Here is a 16,940-nt window from a genome sequence, read left to right as displayed (position 1 = left end):
AGCCCTTACTTCCCTTGTCATTTCCTCCCTACGATCTTACTGTAGGCTTTTGCACGCGCCTCAATTCCATGTCCCATCAATGCAGCTTCCTCTTCCTGGGACACTCTTCCCAACTTCATTATCTTCATTAAGATATCTTTACATATTCATTCCAAGACCTTGAAAGCAGGCTCCTCGTGTACGCTTCTTAGAATAAAAACATTTGTAGCTAGTCTCTCCGGTGGTCTCTGTAATGATTCTGCACAAAATGTGATGGCACATGGAGCAGGGTTTATCTCAGCAGAGAGTGGATGACTGTGCATGAGCCCCAGGGGTCTGAGGCCTGGGACAGGGACGAATAATAGAACTCACCAGTATAGTGGGCATCGGGGTTTGGTTTGTTCTTCCTTTTAATTGTGGGTGAATTCTCCTAAGCAATTCTGGGCAATTAGGAAGCCAGGAAAGTTGCAGACCCCAGCGAGGTGAAATCCTTGACCTCAACCACCATGACAGTAAGGACTCACGAGTGTACTGACCTGTTTCCCTGTGAGACAGTGAATGTGATTCGTCTCTCTGGAGTTCCCATTGGTGTCCCAAAGTGACCCTGTAAGAATCCTGTCTCCACCACCTGCACCTTGCTCTGTTTCCCTGGGGCCACTGTCTGGAACCAGGCCGCTTCCAGCAAAGCCCTTGGGCTTGGATTACCTGAGGCAGTTCTGGTTGTCAGTGACAGAAACACAAATCAAATGAGCTCAGGCTAAGGAGAGGATCTGTTGGGCAGGTTGTAGGGAGCTTGCAAAATGAAGCGGAAGCCCGGGGTCTGGAGAGCTGTGAGGCCTGCTGGGGCTGCAGACCAGGCTTCTCTACCCCTCGGTGGCTGGTATGCCCTCTTCCCACCCACTGCACACAATGGAAGGTCTTCCATTGGGCTGGCTGGGGTCCGATGCCTCTACTGGAACACTCGGCGTGGACAGGGACACCGGACCACAATTGGGTTGGAGAGGCAGCGTCTGACCAGGAAAAGAGGGTGGAGGGCAAGAGCCCAATGGGCTTCTCCAAGACCTCTGTTTGCCTCTTAGAGTTTGGTTTTCGGAGGGGAGAGTTACACACCCAGTCTTCCTTCTTCTAAGGCCCCAGGGAGGATGGTTTTACGCACCTGTCCACATCCAGGCTTCTAGTGCATGTCGCTCAGCTATTGGGGCTACAGCATGAAGCTTGTGTAATGTTCAAAGGGATTTTGATAAGCCCTCTGGAGGGAGACATCTCCAATTGGCCCCCAGGTTTATTTGCATTTCTGGGAAAGCAGTTACTTTGTGAAGTGGAGGAACCAGAACCAGGGGGGCGGGGGAACCCACCGCCTGCACAAAACCAACCCAGCAGAGGATTCCACCACATGGACATATGGGATAAGCTTGGAGGATCACTTGGTGAGAATGAGCACCCTGTCAGTCTGTCAAGTTCCTGTACTGCAGGCCCTCTCACTCTGTGGGAACCCAGGGCTCCAAGCAGACAGAAACATCTACATTTATGTGGGCTCCAATTAGTTCCCTTCACCATTCCTTCAGGTTCAACACTCTCTGCCCATCCAAATTCAATTCCACGTCATCTCCACATCTATGTCCAGCCATGATTATAGTGCCTTGTCCACCACCGGCATTTTAAACTCTGTTCTGAAGGCTCTGGTCAACAACTTAAAGATGAGAGAAGCAGGTTGGTCTTAGCCAAGAGGGCACAAAGGAATATTAGGTATGGAAGACAACAAGGGACTTAGAAATCTCCAAAGTAACTAAAAAATGACAGAACAAGAAGAATTGGTGCTGCAAGTGCCTGAGTCTGGTATGCACCAGCAAAACTTTTTTTACTCAGTGGATACAATAAGATGTGTTTAAACATTGGAAACCACTTGCCTGCCTCTGACCCCATAAAATGCTGACAGTAAAGCTCAGTGATGAACTCGCAGGTGCTCCATGAAGAGTAAGACAGAAGGAAATTCATGCAGGCTCTTGGATGGCCAGAGAGGATTCCACTAAGAGCACATCTTTACCAATTAGTTTATGATTTGAAAGGTTTTTTCAGACATAAAAGGTTTTTGTTGTTGTTCTTAATTAGACTGATTGTAACTTGTTGAAAGAATCAAACGCCATAGATCAGGAAACTTGGCAAGAGAAATAAAGGCAGAGTCACTTTACCAGATGTTTAAAAAATAATAAAATGACAATGTTTTAAGTGAGACTGACTGAAGAGGAGAGCATGAGGTTAGCCCAGCAGAAGCGCGGGCTCCAGCCAGGTTGTCCTGGTCGAACTTCCTCCAGCCCTGGCCCTGTGCTGAGGCTAGCTGGTCAGGGGAGTCATGAAGGGAAGGTGGCCAAGGCCGGCAGTAGCTGTCTCTGACTGCCACGTGGCCGCCTAACACTGCCTGGTGATGGCTCCTTCTGAGTTGCCAAGTGGCTAGAGGGGAAACCCAGTTGGTCAGGGTGTCAGGTGTCCTTCCTTGACCAATCAGATGAGGCCTGGGAGACAGTGTGGGAGAGTGATACCCTGACATTGGGGCCACCCAGAACCATCCAGGCACCCAGCACCCTTGGAGGACGGAACCACTTGCCACCACTGAGGCCCCAGGGCCTAGGTTGCCTTGCGAGGGGCAGAGTCTGCCGAAACCGGACGCAGACCTTGGGCTCCCTTGGAGCACGCCCCATGTGGCACTCTCGCCAAGCCTTCAAGGACAGTGCAGAACAAAGAGGACCTAATGAACATGATGGTGTCCAGAATTAAAGCTGTGAACCGCTTTGGCTTGAGCTTACAGATCCAGATCTATTTTTTCATGTCTGTGATGAATAAATGAAAAACAATAAGCTACCCTGAGGTATGAGGAAGCCATTTGGTTTAAAACTAATTCGGCCTGACCTTGTATTTCCAGAAAGGCCTGACATGGCCTGTTGAGCATGCATTGTACATCTGCTTTAAACATTTATAATGTCCTAAAGCCTAGAATGATGCCCCTAAAGACAGAGACATAGCTCCCCCATATGATCATTTCTTTAGGGATAAGCATCTCTTCCCAGAAACTAAGGATTAATTACCCACCTGCTGTGCTCACCGTGTGACCACTGACCTGCTGTGCCAGCAAAGCATCTCGGGACTGTGGTAGAAGACAGAGTCCTGTCATATTCATGTTCCTTGTTCCAAGACGACACATAACCCCTCTGTACACACTGCCTCTTCGGAGATCTTCCTTCCTTGGTGAAGGTTCTCTCCTGGGCTATAGTTCTCAACACTGGCTCATATAATAAAATCACCACAATTTTGATTTATACACTGATTATGGATTATCTGCATTGACGTCTGTATCATGTTCTAATATTTCATATATTTTACTTATTTTCTTTATGTCTATGTCTGTCTCCCCTGCTAGAGTGTAAACTCCATGATGGCAGAGACCTTTTGCTTAGTTTGTTTTTTGATTGAATATTTCCAGAATGAATGAAAGAGCTTGTCCTGGTACAGCCACAGCTGCCCTTTGTTCCTGCACAAGCCCCGCGGACCCCTCAGGACACCAGTTGGTTTCCTCCTCCCTGAGCCCTGGGCCCAGAAACCCGCCCCATGGCCTGTCTGCCCTTTGAGCACTGTCTCCTCTCCTGAGAGGCTTCCCCGATCTCCCATCGTCCCCCACTTTCCTCTCTATCTCCTGACTGCCTGGAGTTATTTCCCCACAGCATCCTGTGTGCTAGAAATAACCCCCCCCCCCCAGAAAATGTAGTTTAAGATGATGAGGACAGGAGGGAGAAGCTTCCCTTTCTTGTTTATGGTGGAAGAAGGGACAGGAGGGAGAATGGGAGATCACGGGACATTTTTAAATAGATGACTTCAAGGAGAGAGGCTAGGGGAACCCAGGGTGTCTGGGGGAGGGGGCAGATGGGGATGATAGCATCCACTGAGGTGACCAGATAAGGTCCATTGAGTTGGGGGGCACTGCCAGCATTCCTCTTGCTGGGCAGTGATGTGTGGGGTGCCGGATGCTGGTAACTGAGGACGCCATCTGGTGCTGGGGGAAGAGCCAGCCTGGGGAGGATCGGCCTTCAGGGAGGGCTGTCTTGGAGAGGAGAAGGCTGACAGGCTTGCCTGGGATGCTTCCTGGGAGCCCCTGGAACTGGAATGAGGCCCCGCAGAGTCCTTTGTTGGGGTCACTGGCTCTTCTGGGTCAGCTGGCCCTGCCTCTGCCCAGCAGCTTCCCCAAGGGTAGGCTTAGGGCCCCCAGGGCCCAGGACAACTCCCTCCTGTTCTGCTCCCCATCCTGGCATTTCCTTTTAATCTTAAAGAGCTCCTCCCGCTTGACAACTCTCAGAGCCACTCCTTCTCACATTTCTCCTTGCACCTTCAGCTGCTCTCCTGGCTTCACAGGGGGATCTGTTAGGTCCTCTGTGGGGAGCAGCCACACTGAGCCCTCCTACATGCAGGAGGTCAGGCCCGGCCACTGTTCTGGGAGCTGTCCCCACCTCCTTCTTCCAACAAGCACATCCTAGACCTGGGTACAGGTTTCAGGGGAGTGGCCAAGGGGACACTGTAGCTGAAGATGGACACTGTCACTCGGCAGAAGTTTACCACAGAAGGCTGAGGGTGGGGAGAAAGTGCGGGGGCTTCTGGACGGTGCCGGGGCTTTGAAATGGGGCTTGTTGATCCACCCTCTGGGGATTTATTGAGAATCATGAGTGCATCACGTGCCCTTTTGGGCATCCTGGCTAGTGTGGTCCTCAGGATAGACAAATATGAATTGCTTCTTCATTCGTTCATTTGTTCCTGAAGGAGAAGGTGCTTCCCCCTCCCTGCTTCCCCAGCTGTGGTCTTGACAGCACAGGGACCAAGGTGACAGAGGGCCTTGGGTTACAGGCCTCACGGCCTGGGCCTGAGGCAGGGCTGCAGTCGGGGATCCAGGAGCAGATTGGCAGGAAGGTCCCTCCCCCATCACAGGAGGGGGAGAGGTGGTGGGGGCACTGCCCCTCACATGCACACCTGTGAGCTCTCAGGAATGTTCCTCCCTCCTCTTGGGGTCTCCAATCGGGCTACACAGACTGCTGCTCACAGGATCTGACTCAGAGCCAGGGCACGCCCCTGAGCGGCAGCTGTGACAGGGACCACTCCCTCTTGTGGGTCTGAGAGTCAGTGTGAGGAACATCACCTCTGGGTCTTGTCTTGGTTTCTTGCTGGTCTCAGAGGTTCTGAGTCACTGTATTTCGAAGTTAACTGAGCTCAACTGAGCACCAACCGTGCCCTTTCAGGCCACAGAAACAGAAAATGTTTAAACTTTAGGTGTAAGAAACCCCTCGGGGGAAGGTCAGGAGGCCCCTTCTTGAGTGCCTGTCCTCTTGCCTGCTTGCTTTCTGCAGAACAGAAGAGACGTTCTTTCTGTGGACCACGGAAAGCAGCCTCGGGTGACCCCTGGTGACCAAATACCTCAAAAAAATAATCTGCAGCAATGAGGCTCAGTGGGACCCTGCCCTGACTTGGGCTCCTGCCCAGAACCCCAGTCCCCTCCCTCCACTGAAATAAATCCAGTCTCAGAAGTCTGCAGGTGTAGTGCGTGTCATGCTGACGTCTTCACAGGGGTCAGAGAAGTGGTTCCCCAGGATGCAGCACAGGGAGAGCTCATCACTCTCTCCATCAGACAGTCTCCCCTCCCTCCCTCAGCCTGCCTACCTGGATACGCTCCTGCTCATCAAATGCCTTTCTTTCTTTCTTTGATTTTTTTGCTGAAGAAGATTCACCCTGAGCTAACACCTATGCCAATCTTCCTCTATTTTGTATGTGGGACACCTCCACAGCATGGCTGATGAGTGGTATAGGTGTGCGCCCAGGATCTGAACCTGCAAACCCCCAGGCAGCCAAAGCAGAGTGTGCCAAACTTAACCACTAGGCTACGGGGCTGGCCACCAAACACCTTTCTTATGAGGAGCCATTCACACCTCCCAGCTTCTCCCTGCTCAGCACCCGCAGGAGCCTCACTGACCCCCTTCTCGGGTTGACGTGGGTGTTGTGAGTAGCACTTATTTGATTTCCTCAGGGCCTTCCCCTCAGTTCCAGTGCAGCTTTTCCTCCCCCTGAGATTTTCAGCTCAAGGTCCCCGGGTCTCTGCCCGGCAGCACTGGGCGGCGGGAGGTGGGGGTGACGGAGGACTTTGGCTCCCCTGCAGTCATCCAATTTCAGCCAGTCTTTCCCTGACACAGGGACCTTGGGGTTTTGGCACCAACTGTGGCATTAAGCTGGCACAGGATTGGGGCCTGGGTGCTCCTGATGGACAGAGGCTGCACGTAGACACTTGGTAGATAAAGCAGTAGCCTGGAACCAGTGGGGAAAGCTCATTCATTAATGACGATATTAGAATTGGTTCTCTGTAGGGAGAAAATTAAGGTGGATTCTGTACCCCGCGTCACTAAGAAATAAACCCAAATGGAACTAGACTCAAACTGTAAGGTAATGAGCGATATGCAGGGGGACCTTCCTGGAGCCTGGAGGAGCTTCAGCGCAGCACTGGAAAAGTCAGTAAACATCCAGCTAAAGATTTCCATTCAAAAAGAGAAAGGAGGCAACGTTAAATGCTGTGTTACAAACTGGGAAAGGACATTTACAAGGCAGGTGATTAAGGTCTAGAAAATGAGCAAATCACCAATTACGAGAAGGGGACGGGGATCTTGAGAAACACACGCAGACATATACACAGGCGATTCACAGAAGGCTGGCAGGATGACCCAATGCACACCTTCCTGGTAATAAGACCGCTGCACCTCAGGGGAGCCCTGAAGGTGGTAGACATTAGGCAGCCCTGTCGAGGCAGGTGGGGGTGTCAGGGCGGGCAGGGTGCTGAAGGCATCCTTTCAGCATGAGGGAAACAAGGGTCTTTCCATTCCGTCCAGTCAGCAGCGCCTGGAGAGCTCCCACCTGGAGCTCTGTCGGGGATGTCCTCCGCCCCTCGCCCCTGTTTTGGGAGGGGGGTGCGTGTGACTGCAGTGTTGGTAGGCTCCAGGGCAGTAAGAATAGCCTGGGAGCTTTAGACGCTGCGATAGTGTGGCCCGCTCTCCAAGGTTTAGATTTGTTGGTTTGGGAGAGGTCTGGAAACAGTATGACTTTTGGAAATGTTTTCCTGAAGTTTAACATATAGAGAAGTGCACAAACCATGGGCGTACAGCTCAGTGAGCTTTCACAAGGAGCCCTCTTGTGTGACTAACAGCCAAAGAAACAGAACATGACCAATGCTCCGTTTCTTGGACGACAGAATTTTTAAAGAGCCCCCGCTGATTCTAAGCTGCAGCAAGCTTTTCACAACTATCTCATGCGGCAGGAGTTCCCAAACTTTGTAGCATCCTGGAATCATCTGGGATCTTTAAAAACACAGATGCCTGGCTCCCATCCCCTAGACATTCTGGTTCAATAGGTATGGGTGAGACCTGGGCATCCAGGTGATTCTAATGGGCAACCAAGTTTGGCAACCTAAGGCACTGGGGGAATGGATAGGGAAAATGTGGCATCCAGGTGATGGAGTACTATGCAGCCATAAACATAGACTTCTGCACATGCTGTAGAGTGAAAGAAGAGTGAGAAACAGGCTGGGCACTGCAGACAATATGACTGATGTGTATTAAAAATACTCACGCATGGAACCACTATCGTTTTCTTAAGATAAATATGTGAGAAAGAAAAAGGCAGCTCCTGACAGCTGGGAGCCCGCCTGGTTGTATCAGCCAGGCCTTGGGATGCTGGGCACTGACCTGGCCCCCACAGCTCCTGTGAACACGAACAGTTCACAGATAAGGCCAGTCTGCATGGAGACAAAACAAGAGGACTCCACAGTTGTGTCGAACACAGACAAAACGTGAGCCTTGTTCAAACCACAAAATGACCAAATGTCCCGCGGCCTATGCTGGCTCACAGGAGAGACTGCCGGTTCTCTGCCAGCCACAGCTTTAGGCCTGCTCTAGGCTGCCTCCTCCTAGGTTAGAGACAGGACAGTGCCTGATGACAGCATCACCTGGGTTTCTTGACAGCATCCACCCCCCAGGAAAGCCCTGCTTCCTTGAACTGCGCACCCCCCAGTTCCCTAACGCAAGCCCAAATCCAGCATTAATTCTTTCTTAACACCCCCTTACTGAGACGCCCCACTGCTCCCCAGGATGTTCGTTGTCCAACAATGCAGCAAGTCCATAAACCCAATCTTGTTTGCCTGTAGGGGTTTCCTGGTGTTCTTTGGCTGGAGAACATTGACAAGTGCACAGGATTACACATAAATCTACTATCGTTGAAGCACACTTACCACGATACTAGAATGAACAAATCTGTGGTGTTGTAGCAGCAGGTCTAACCAAATGACTACTAGAATTGAAATGTTGTGATGAGCGTGAACTACATTTGGAGGTTGGTCTACAGCTATAACATGACCTGAAAATAGCTGCAATTTCTATTGGTGACAAATAGGTATTGCCAATACCGAAGAGGTTTGTTGCCTATATGCACAATTGCAGGAACTGTTAGATTTTAGTTAGAGGTCAGTTGCAATAACAGGATGTGTAAATTTTCTCCCAACCAAGTGGTTCACGGACAGCAGAATACTACCCCAAGCCTGGATCAAAACCCGGTGCTGGTGCTCAGGCATCTGGGGCCAGCAGGGGGCGCTGTGGAGCTGCCCAAAAAGGAACAGCTGGTGGGGCCTTCCAATGGGGAACCACTCAGGGAACTCAAAGGGAGTTGAGCCAACAGGGTCTTCACCTGTTGTGACTGACTGCAGCTGTCCCCTGCCAAGACCAACAGGGTCCCAAGGGGTCCAGGCTCCCCTCCCTGCCACTGAGGTGGCCCCAGGAGGCCAGCCCTGCCCCACCCCATGCAGTCGTGGCTCAGACCAGGCCCCGGCTGGGCAGGGCGCCCATCAGGAAGCAGCACCTTCCTGCATCTCCACCTGCAAGAAGGTGTTAGCAGATACATGTTAGAGGGACCTGGGGGCCCAGCCTCTGCCGTGGGCTCAGGACACAGCTCTGTGGGTGCCTCCAGCATGGCCTGAGCCCTCTGCTCCTCCTCGCCCTCCTCAATCTTTGCCCAGGTGATGGGCTGACGGGGTCTCAGGAAACAGGGCACCTGGGCTTGTCGCCTGCCCTCCTCCTGGGTTAGGTGTGGGCTCTCAGCTCAGGGTGACCACTCTCTGTGTCTTCCTCCTTCCAGGGTCCTGGGCACAGTCAGGGCTGACCCAGCTGGCCTCGATGTCCAGGGCTTTGAGACACACAGTCACCATCTCCTTGCTAAAATCAGAGCCTGACACAGAGTTGGGCACAGTACTCAGCACTGGGGAACCGCCCACAGTTAGAGCTTTCAGAGTGTCACTTTGGGAGAGGCGAGGTGGACTGTGGCCAGCATCGTCTCAGTGGGTACGAGCAGCCATGCGGTGGACAACCACCTCCACATCAGAGTGATCCTCAGCTCACTGATGGGGGCTGGGGAGCAGGGTTGGAGGGCAGGGAGTCAGACTGCCAGCAGCCCCATCTCCCTGGGGCCAGTGAGGAGGGAACGGGCCTGGGGCAGCCCAGACCCACTGTGGGGACCGGGGGCTGTGTGCACCGTGGCCTGGACTCCTCTCCTCCTGCACAGGGAGGGACAGGCCTCAGGGACACAGGACAGTTCCCCAGCCTGCATCAGCCTCTATGAGACCCTCGCTCAGCCTTACCTGGGACCCTGCTCCTCATCTGGCTCTGTCTGTGCTGACTCAGTCCCCCTTCCCTCTCTGCATCCCTGGGAACAATGGCCACACTCTGAGCTGTCCATCAACATTGGTGGCAAAAAGGCTCTCTGGTTCAAGCAGACGCCAGTGCCCATTCCTGGAGGAGCAGGGGAGGCTGAGGTAGAGGCTAAGAAGGAGGGAATCTGAGGGAGAGACTGAAGAATTGTGCTGGAATGTTCAACAACTGTCTCTCCAGGAAAAAAAGCTCTGGATCTTATCATCTGCCATTTTCCATGGTGTAAACGCTCTACCTGTGGCCGATTTCAAGCTATCCACGTGACGTCACTGAACAAAGAGTGGCAGAGATGTACACCATCGCTTTCGCAAGGCAGAGTGGCTGCTGTGGCACACTGCTGCCCAAACCCGGAGATGATCTGAAGCCTCAGTCTTCTTCTCTTTACTGGGACACACAGAGTTTTCCTGACGAGGACAATTGGGTGAGGGAATTGCTCCAGTGAAACCCCTGGGCTCCAAGAAGGTCTTCATTGCTGCTATTGTGTAAGAGAAACTAATTTTCCCCCAGCAATCTGGGTTAACCACCCTGGCCCGTGCAGTGACACCCTTCTCAGCCTGTTGGGAGCAACATGAGGAATCCAAATTTCTGGGGCAGAATCAGCTTCCTGTTTGTTCATTCAGTCCCATGGAGTTAATTCTTGTTCTGCTTGACCTTGGTCAGTGGTTTCGTGATCCCATCAGTTGCTCCACTAGGTCCTGGAGATCCGACTCAGTCTGCTGGGGATGGTCTCAGGGTTGTTTCAGCAGCACCCTCAGAAGCCTGTGCCCCAGGGTACCTGGCATAGTCCTTTCCATGGGTTTCAGAGATAGTCCCTTTTCATTGCTGATGGAGCGCTCTGGCCTGTCGCTGGCTGCACATGCACTTGGAGAAGAATCAGAATGAAACAAAAATGACCTGTGGATGACAAAAGACTTAAATGGCTGTGGTTAAAGATCTGATGAGAGTTCATTATAAAAATGGCACTATTGACAAGGAAATTTGGTTGTTTCTGTAATATACACTCCATTTTAAATATTAACCGGAATTATGACTGATAACGTTATACCAGGACATTTCATGGACAGCAAGGGTGCTGACAAATTTCCAGGAATGTTATACACTTTCTGAAATGTTTATATTAGTAGCATTTACCCGTACAAATACAACCCAGGAAGGTTAAGCTTCTCTTCTTACTTGACAATGCTTCCCTTGCAACTTAACACGTGAAACAAACTTAATTATTTTTAACATCTCTCCCTTTACAAGGCAAAATAACAAATCTTTTGAGATCTTCCAGGTGCCCTCTGGGAAATCCCAAAGTCAGTTGAAGATCAAGAATATTTGATTTAGGGTTTATTTGATGTTGTGAAGGCAAAGTCAAAAATGTCAAAAGGTTTGAACACTGGACTAAGTAGGATCCCAGGTCACTATGAAGCCATACTTAGTTATCTACTTAACCACAGTGACAAAGAATTCTAAAGTAAATATGGGAGATAACATGATTGTAAAAAGTACTTCAGCTTTTTCAACAGTGAGAAGATTTGGTTCTCTTAATTAGCCAAGGACATGATAAAGTCAACATAACGCATGGGAAATTATTTCGATGAGACACAGAATCTTAGTTTCCTAGGTTAGTTACTCAAAGGGTAAAGAAAACCCTTTACAATTTCTTATTAAGAGCAGACAGTAGTCCAAGGGAACTTTGTTTTAGGAGAGAAAAACCAAACTCTAGTTGGCATTCGTGTACTAAAATACTACAGCTCATTTGAAAGAAAACCTTATAAGTAAATCCATCCAGCTAGCCAAGTTTGACCACATAATATAAAATTCCTTTTCTGCAAACCTTCTACAACTTTCTATATCCATTTAGGTTTTGTCCTACTCTTTGCATCTTTCTCTGCTCTTTCTCTTCAAAGACCAGTCATTTTTCTTCGGGGCAAAATTACTCTCCTATGACTAAGGAAGTCTGAGTAAGAGAGTGTCTTAAACCAATCAGCTTAAGACTCAAAGCTTACGGGTCACACATGTCAGCTGACACAGCCAGGTGTATCAGCTCGTGGCAACAAGAGAGACCACAAAGCTGTGGAACTGCAGGGTGTCTCCCCAGAGAGGGGTAAGATAGACCTATTACAGGATTTGAGGTAAAGGTGGAGTTGAGGGCTTTAAATGAAGCAGGATTTTGATAGGCTCAAAGCAAATCAGGGCTGTGTGTGTTTCATTTTTCTTTTGTATCAATTTCTAACTGAGACAACTAGAGAGCCATGTGAAAAGAATAAAGTTGAAGTCTGTTATGGACTGAAGGTTTGTGGCCCCCAAATCCATATGTTGAAACCCTACTCCCCAAAGGGATGGCATTAGGAGGTGGGGCCTCTGGGAGGTGATTAGGGTCAGATGAGGTCATGAAGGTGGGGTCCTCAGGAATGGGATTAGCACCCTTATGAGAGTCCAAAGAAAGCCTGCTTCCTTTCTGTTCCCTGCCACGTGAGGATACAACAGACGTCAGCAGTTTGCAAGCCAGGACGAACGCACCTGCCAGACTTGATCCTGCTGGCACCCTGAGCCCCGACTTCCAGCCTCCAGAACCGCAGAGAAGCTGCTGTTGTTTCTGCTGTGCAGCCTGTTGTCCTTGTCACAGCCGCCTGAACTGAGGCAGACGCCTAAGTCACAGCACACACCAGACTGAGCTCTGATGGAGCCAAACCTAAATGTAAGAGCTAACACTGTAAAAGTCTTAGAAGGAAACTTAGCAGTAAATCTTTGTGACCCTGGCTCAGGCAATGGTTTCTTAAATATGACACCAAACCCACAAGCAACAAAAGAAAAAAATGGATAAATTTGGCCTCACCAAAATTAAAACTGTTTACACATCAGAGGACACTATCAAAAAAGTAAAAAGATTGGGGCCTGCCTGGTGGTGTGGTGGTTAAGTTTGTGTGCTCTGCTTTGGTGGCCCAGGGTTCGAGAGTTTGGATCCTGGGTGTGGACATACACACCACTCATCATGCCATGTTGTGGAGGCATCTCACATGCAAAATAGAGGAAGATTGGCACAGACATTAGCTTGTGGTCAATCTTCCTCACCAAAAAAACAAAAAAGTAAAAAGAAAATTCACAGCATGGCAGAATGGGAGAAAATATTTTCAAATTATATATCTGATAAGGGTCTATTATCTAGAATATATAAAGAACTCTTACAACTCAACAACAAAAAGGCAAACAGCCCAATTGAAAAATGGGCAAAGACCTCGCATAAACATCCCTCCCAAAGAAGACATAAAATGACCAATGAGTGCATGAGAGGATGCTCAGCATCCTTAGTCATCAGGGAGATGAAGTACAGGTGAGGGTGCTCCACACCCGGTAGGACGGCTAGAACCCACCAGTCAGATAATAACAAGTGTTGGTGAGGATGCGGAGAAATTGGAACCCTTGTGCATTGCTGGTGGAAATGTGAAATGGTGAATTTTACCGCAATAAAAATAAATTGGGGGGGCTGGCTCCGTGGCCGAGCGGTTAAGTTTGTGCGCTCCACTTCGGCAGCCCAGGGATTCACCAGTTTGGATCCTGGGTGCAGACTTGGCATTGCTCATCAGGCCACACTGAGGTGGCGTCCCACCTGCCACAACTAGAAGGACCCACAACTAAAACTACACAACTATGTACTGGGGGGATTTGGGGAGAAAAACTAGAAAAAGAAAAAAAAAAAGATTGACAAGAGCTGTTAGCTCAGGAACCAATCTTTTTTAAAAAAAAATTGATTTCTAAATGTTCCCCTTAACTAGGCGAGAAATTTCGCATACTCTCATGTCCTGTGGTCTCCCTCTGATGAATCCTGTTGTTGCTTCTTCCAAAAGTGTTTCCATGCAGACCTTGGGTGTCAAAGCTTTTGAAGCCTTTATGATTGAGACTGATTCTATTATACCAAATATTATGCTCTCTCATTAGTGAAAACTTGGCTCGATATGAAAGGCCGTGCTTCACTTTTTTCCTCTTGATTACGTTGAAAATGTTTCTCTGTTTTCTTGCTGCGTTCAGAGACGTGCTGTCAGTCTGATTCTTGTTCCCTTGTAGGTAAGCTTTTTCTCTCTTGAAACTTTTAGACTTTTTTCATATTTTTCTTTTTATCCTTAATTTTACCACATGTCTAGGTGCGGGTTTTTCTTATCTCTCCGTGGGCTGTTTCAATCTGAGGTCTTTCATCTTTCTTTAATTGTGGTACATTTATCTCCACTATTTCCTCAAATAATTGTTCCTCTCCAGTTTTTCCTCTCCTCTTATATCTCCTGCCATCCATCTGGCTGTTGCCCTTCCTACTTCTGTCCTCCCCCTGGCATTTTCACCTTAGTAAACAACTCCACCAGCACGTCAGCTGCCCATTTGATGACCTGGGATCGCCCTCGCATCCTCTCTCCTGCCCCACAGTCCGCCTCCCGTCAAGGCTCACCAACGCATCCCACAAACGCGGATAAAGTTGCAAACAGTGATCTGCAAAACGCTGTCTTCTGGAGGACACAGCTTGCTTTTTTTTAACTTTTAGAAAGTACAATCTAATTGACATATAACATTATATTAGTTTCGGTTGTACAACATAATGATTCGATATTTGAGTATATTGCAAAATGATCACCACAGTAAGGCCACTTCACATCCATGACCACACATAGTTACAAGTTTTTTTCTTGTGATGAGAACTTTTAAGATCTACTCTCCTAGCAGCTTTCAAACATGTGGTACAGTATGATTAAGTATTGTCACCATGCTGTGACAGCTTTCTTCTTAGAGCTCACCACTGTTTGAGTGATTCCTTGAATTTTTAAGTTGCAAAAATTATAACAATATATTTGGAAACACCTTTAAAATGTTAAAGCAAATAATGAAATATAATTGTGAAATGTATTTGAAACCTAGGTTTTTCTCTAAAATGACCCATACTGAATAAAGAATATCAAAGTAACCATTTTTCCCAAAAAAGCCTTCATTTGAGTTTAAATACAAGAATGTTGAACATGATCAAAAGTCTTTGAAAAGTAACTACAAATATTACAATTACATATGAGGCGAACATAAAGATGTTAATATTATAAAAGAAAATTGACAGTAAAATCAGATATTTAAGTGTGCAAAATGTGTTTTTGTCCTCTTCGTACCACTGATGAGGAGAAAAACCAGTTTGCTATTGGTCGCCCCAGGATGCTCCTTCCAGGCCCTGTAGAGTCATCTCAAATTGAGTGTTCTTAACAGACACCCTTGGCTTTGAGGACACAGGCGTTCCACGGCAGGACCTAGTGTCTCAGTTTCAGTCTGGCAGCTTTGAACTTGGAAATCCTCTTGGAGTTTCTTCTGGCCCTTCTGAGAAGGCTTCTTTTTTCTCTGGACGGGCAGGCAGTGGCTGAGCACCAGTGGCTGGGTGTGGCATCAGGGAAGGCAGTATAAACTCTTTTCCCACCGCAGTGCCAGGAAAAGCCTCTACTGTTCCTGCTGAGAATGAGAACTCCTGCTGAGAATGTCCTTGTTCTTCCTTCTCTAAAGAGGCTTTGTCAGCCTCTCTGCAAATGGCTTTTCATAGTCAGGATTCCTAAAACCCTTGTGTCATCGTGCCCAGCCTCTCTCTCCAGCACCACTGCATCCAAGAGTCTTTCGGCATCCCGACTTTGACACGGGTGTCTGAGGCCATGCCCCTCATTCACAGCACCAGCAAATATTCTGTCAGTATCTGCTGGTGTTCGGATCATCAGGCATTCTGGGGCCAAAGTGGCCATCTCCAGGGCCATGTCTGGTTCCTTCTTTCTGTTCATGAAAAGCTAATGTGGTTTTTCTCTATTTCATTGGACTTTCTTTAGTTCAATGTTGTGGGAAAAATAGACTGCGGGTGAAGACTCCTCTTCCTCTCCTGAACCGCCATCGTCACAGTGGTCTGGGTGTGCATGATGCTCAGAACCATTCACCTGACCTCGCCTTTGACTTTGCACCAATTTTGACTGTGAAATCTCCTTAGGGAACTGCCCTGAGTGGGCGGTCCATAGGCTGGTCTGAGATGTCATCTTTCTCCTCTCCATCTGCAGCCTCTCTCCTGCTCAGTGCTCCCCTCACCCAGCAGGTTTTCCTGTCTCTCCAGCTCTTCTAGCCGAGCCCACAGTTCCTCGTCAGTAAGAAAATCACCCCTGGACTTTACACCATCTCCAAAACGTGAAGTTTTGGGTTTTGAATGTGGTTCCTATGCAATTTGGGTTTTCTTTTCAATTCAGAGTCATTTGGAACACAATTGTCTTATGTCAACAAAATCGCCTGCCCCGTCACACCGTCCCTGTAAATCTGCGGGAACACAACTTTAGCTTCAGAGTTTTTCAGCACCTTTCTTAGGTCATCCAGTGCTTTCCTCGCTCATTCCTTCCTACGCTCTTACCAGATCCACCGCTGGCTTTGCAGAGCACTGGCAAAACCAGCTGTGCCCGAGTAGGACAGTGGTTTTGTTGGTTTCAACGTCTTCCTGGCATGGAGACAAGAAACCCAACTGGCACCCTGACCTCGTAAGACAGGTCATCAGGCAAGGCCCGGAGTTGTTACTGAGGGTGGCACAGTCACTCTCTACCTGTCGCCAGGGCGAGATTTCCTCTCGGCAACTAGAGACCATCTTTCCCTGTTCTTGGAGCCTCGCAGCCTATCAGGCACCAGCTGCCTGGAGGCGGCCGAGCAGGCGGGGCTGAGGGGCAGACGCTGCGGATCCACGGCTTCTGCGCGTGTGCAGTGCTCGGACTTGCTCAGGCCCGGGCCTCGGAGTCCAGGAGCCTGCAGTGCCGGCTTCCTCCAGCAGGGGGCGGTGCTTGTCGGATGGTTTCTCCAGTCAGCCTTCACAACCCCTCAGGAAAACCCTGTCAAAAGAGAAATCACTCGGGAGATGGATGGTGGGGATGGTTGCACAACAGTGTGAGTGTAATTAATGCCACTGAACTGTGCACTTACAAATGGTTAAGATAGTCAATTTTATGTTCTGTGTATTTCACCACGACAAAAACATACATAAATCAGTCTCACTTAGGGTAAGTATCATAAGAACTTTGCTGTCAGGGCTGTGATTTTGCTGGAACAACTTCTCAAGGTTCTAACTAAACAAAATAAAACACAATATCCATTTTACACCCATGTTTATAGTAGCATTATTCACAATAGCCAAAAAGTGGAAGCAACCCAAGTGTCCATTGACCAATAATGGATAAA

This window comes from Equus asinus, chromosome 3 (genome assembly GCF_041296235.1).
Source record: "Equus asinus isolate D_3611 breed Donkey chromosome 3, EquAss-T2T_v2, whole genome shotgun sequence".
Classification (NCBI taxonomy): domain Eukaryota; kingdom Metazoa; phylum Chordata; class Mammalia; order Perissodactyla; family Equidae; genus Equus; species Equus asinus.
This window is presented reverse-complemented; position numbering follows the sequence as displayed.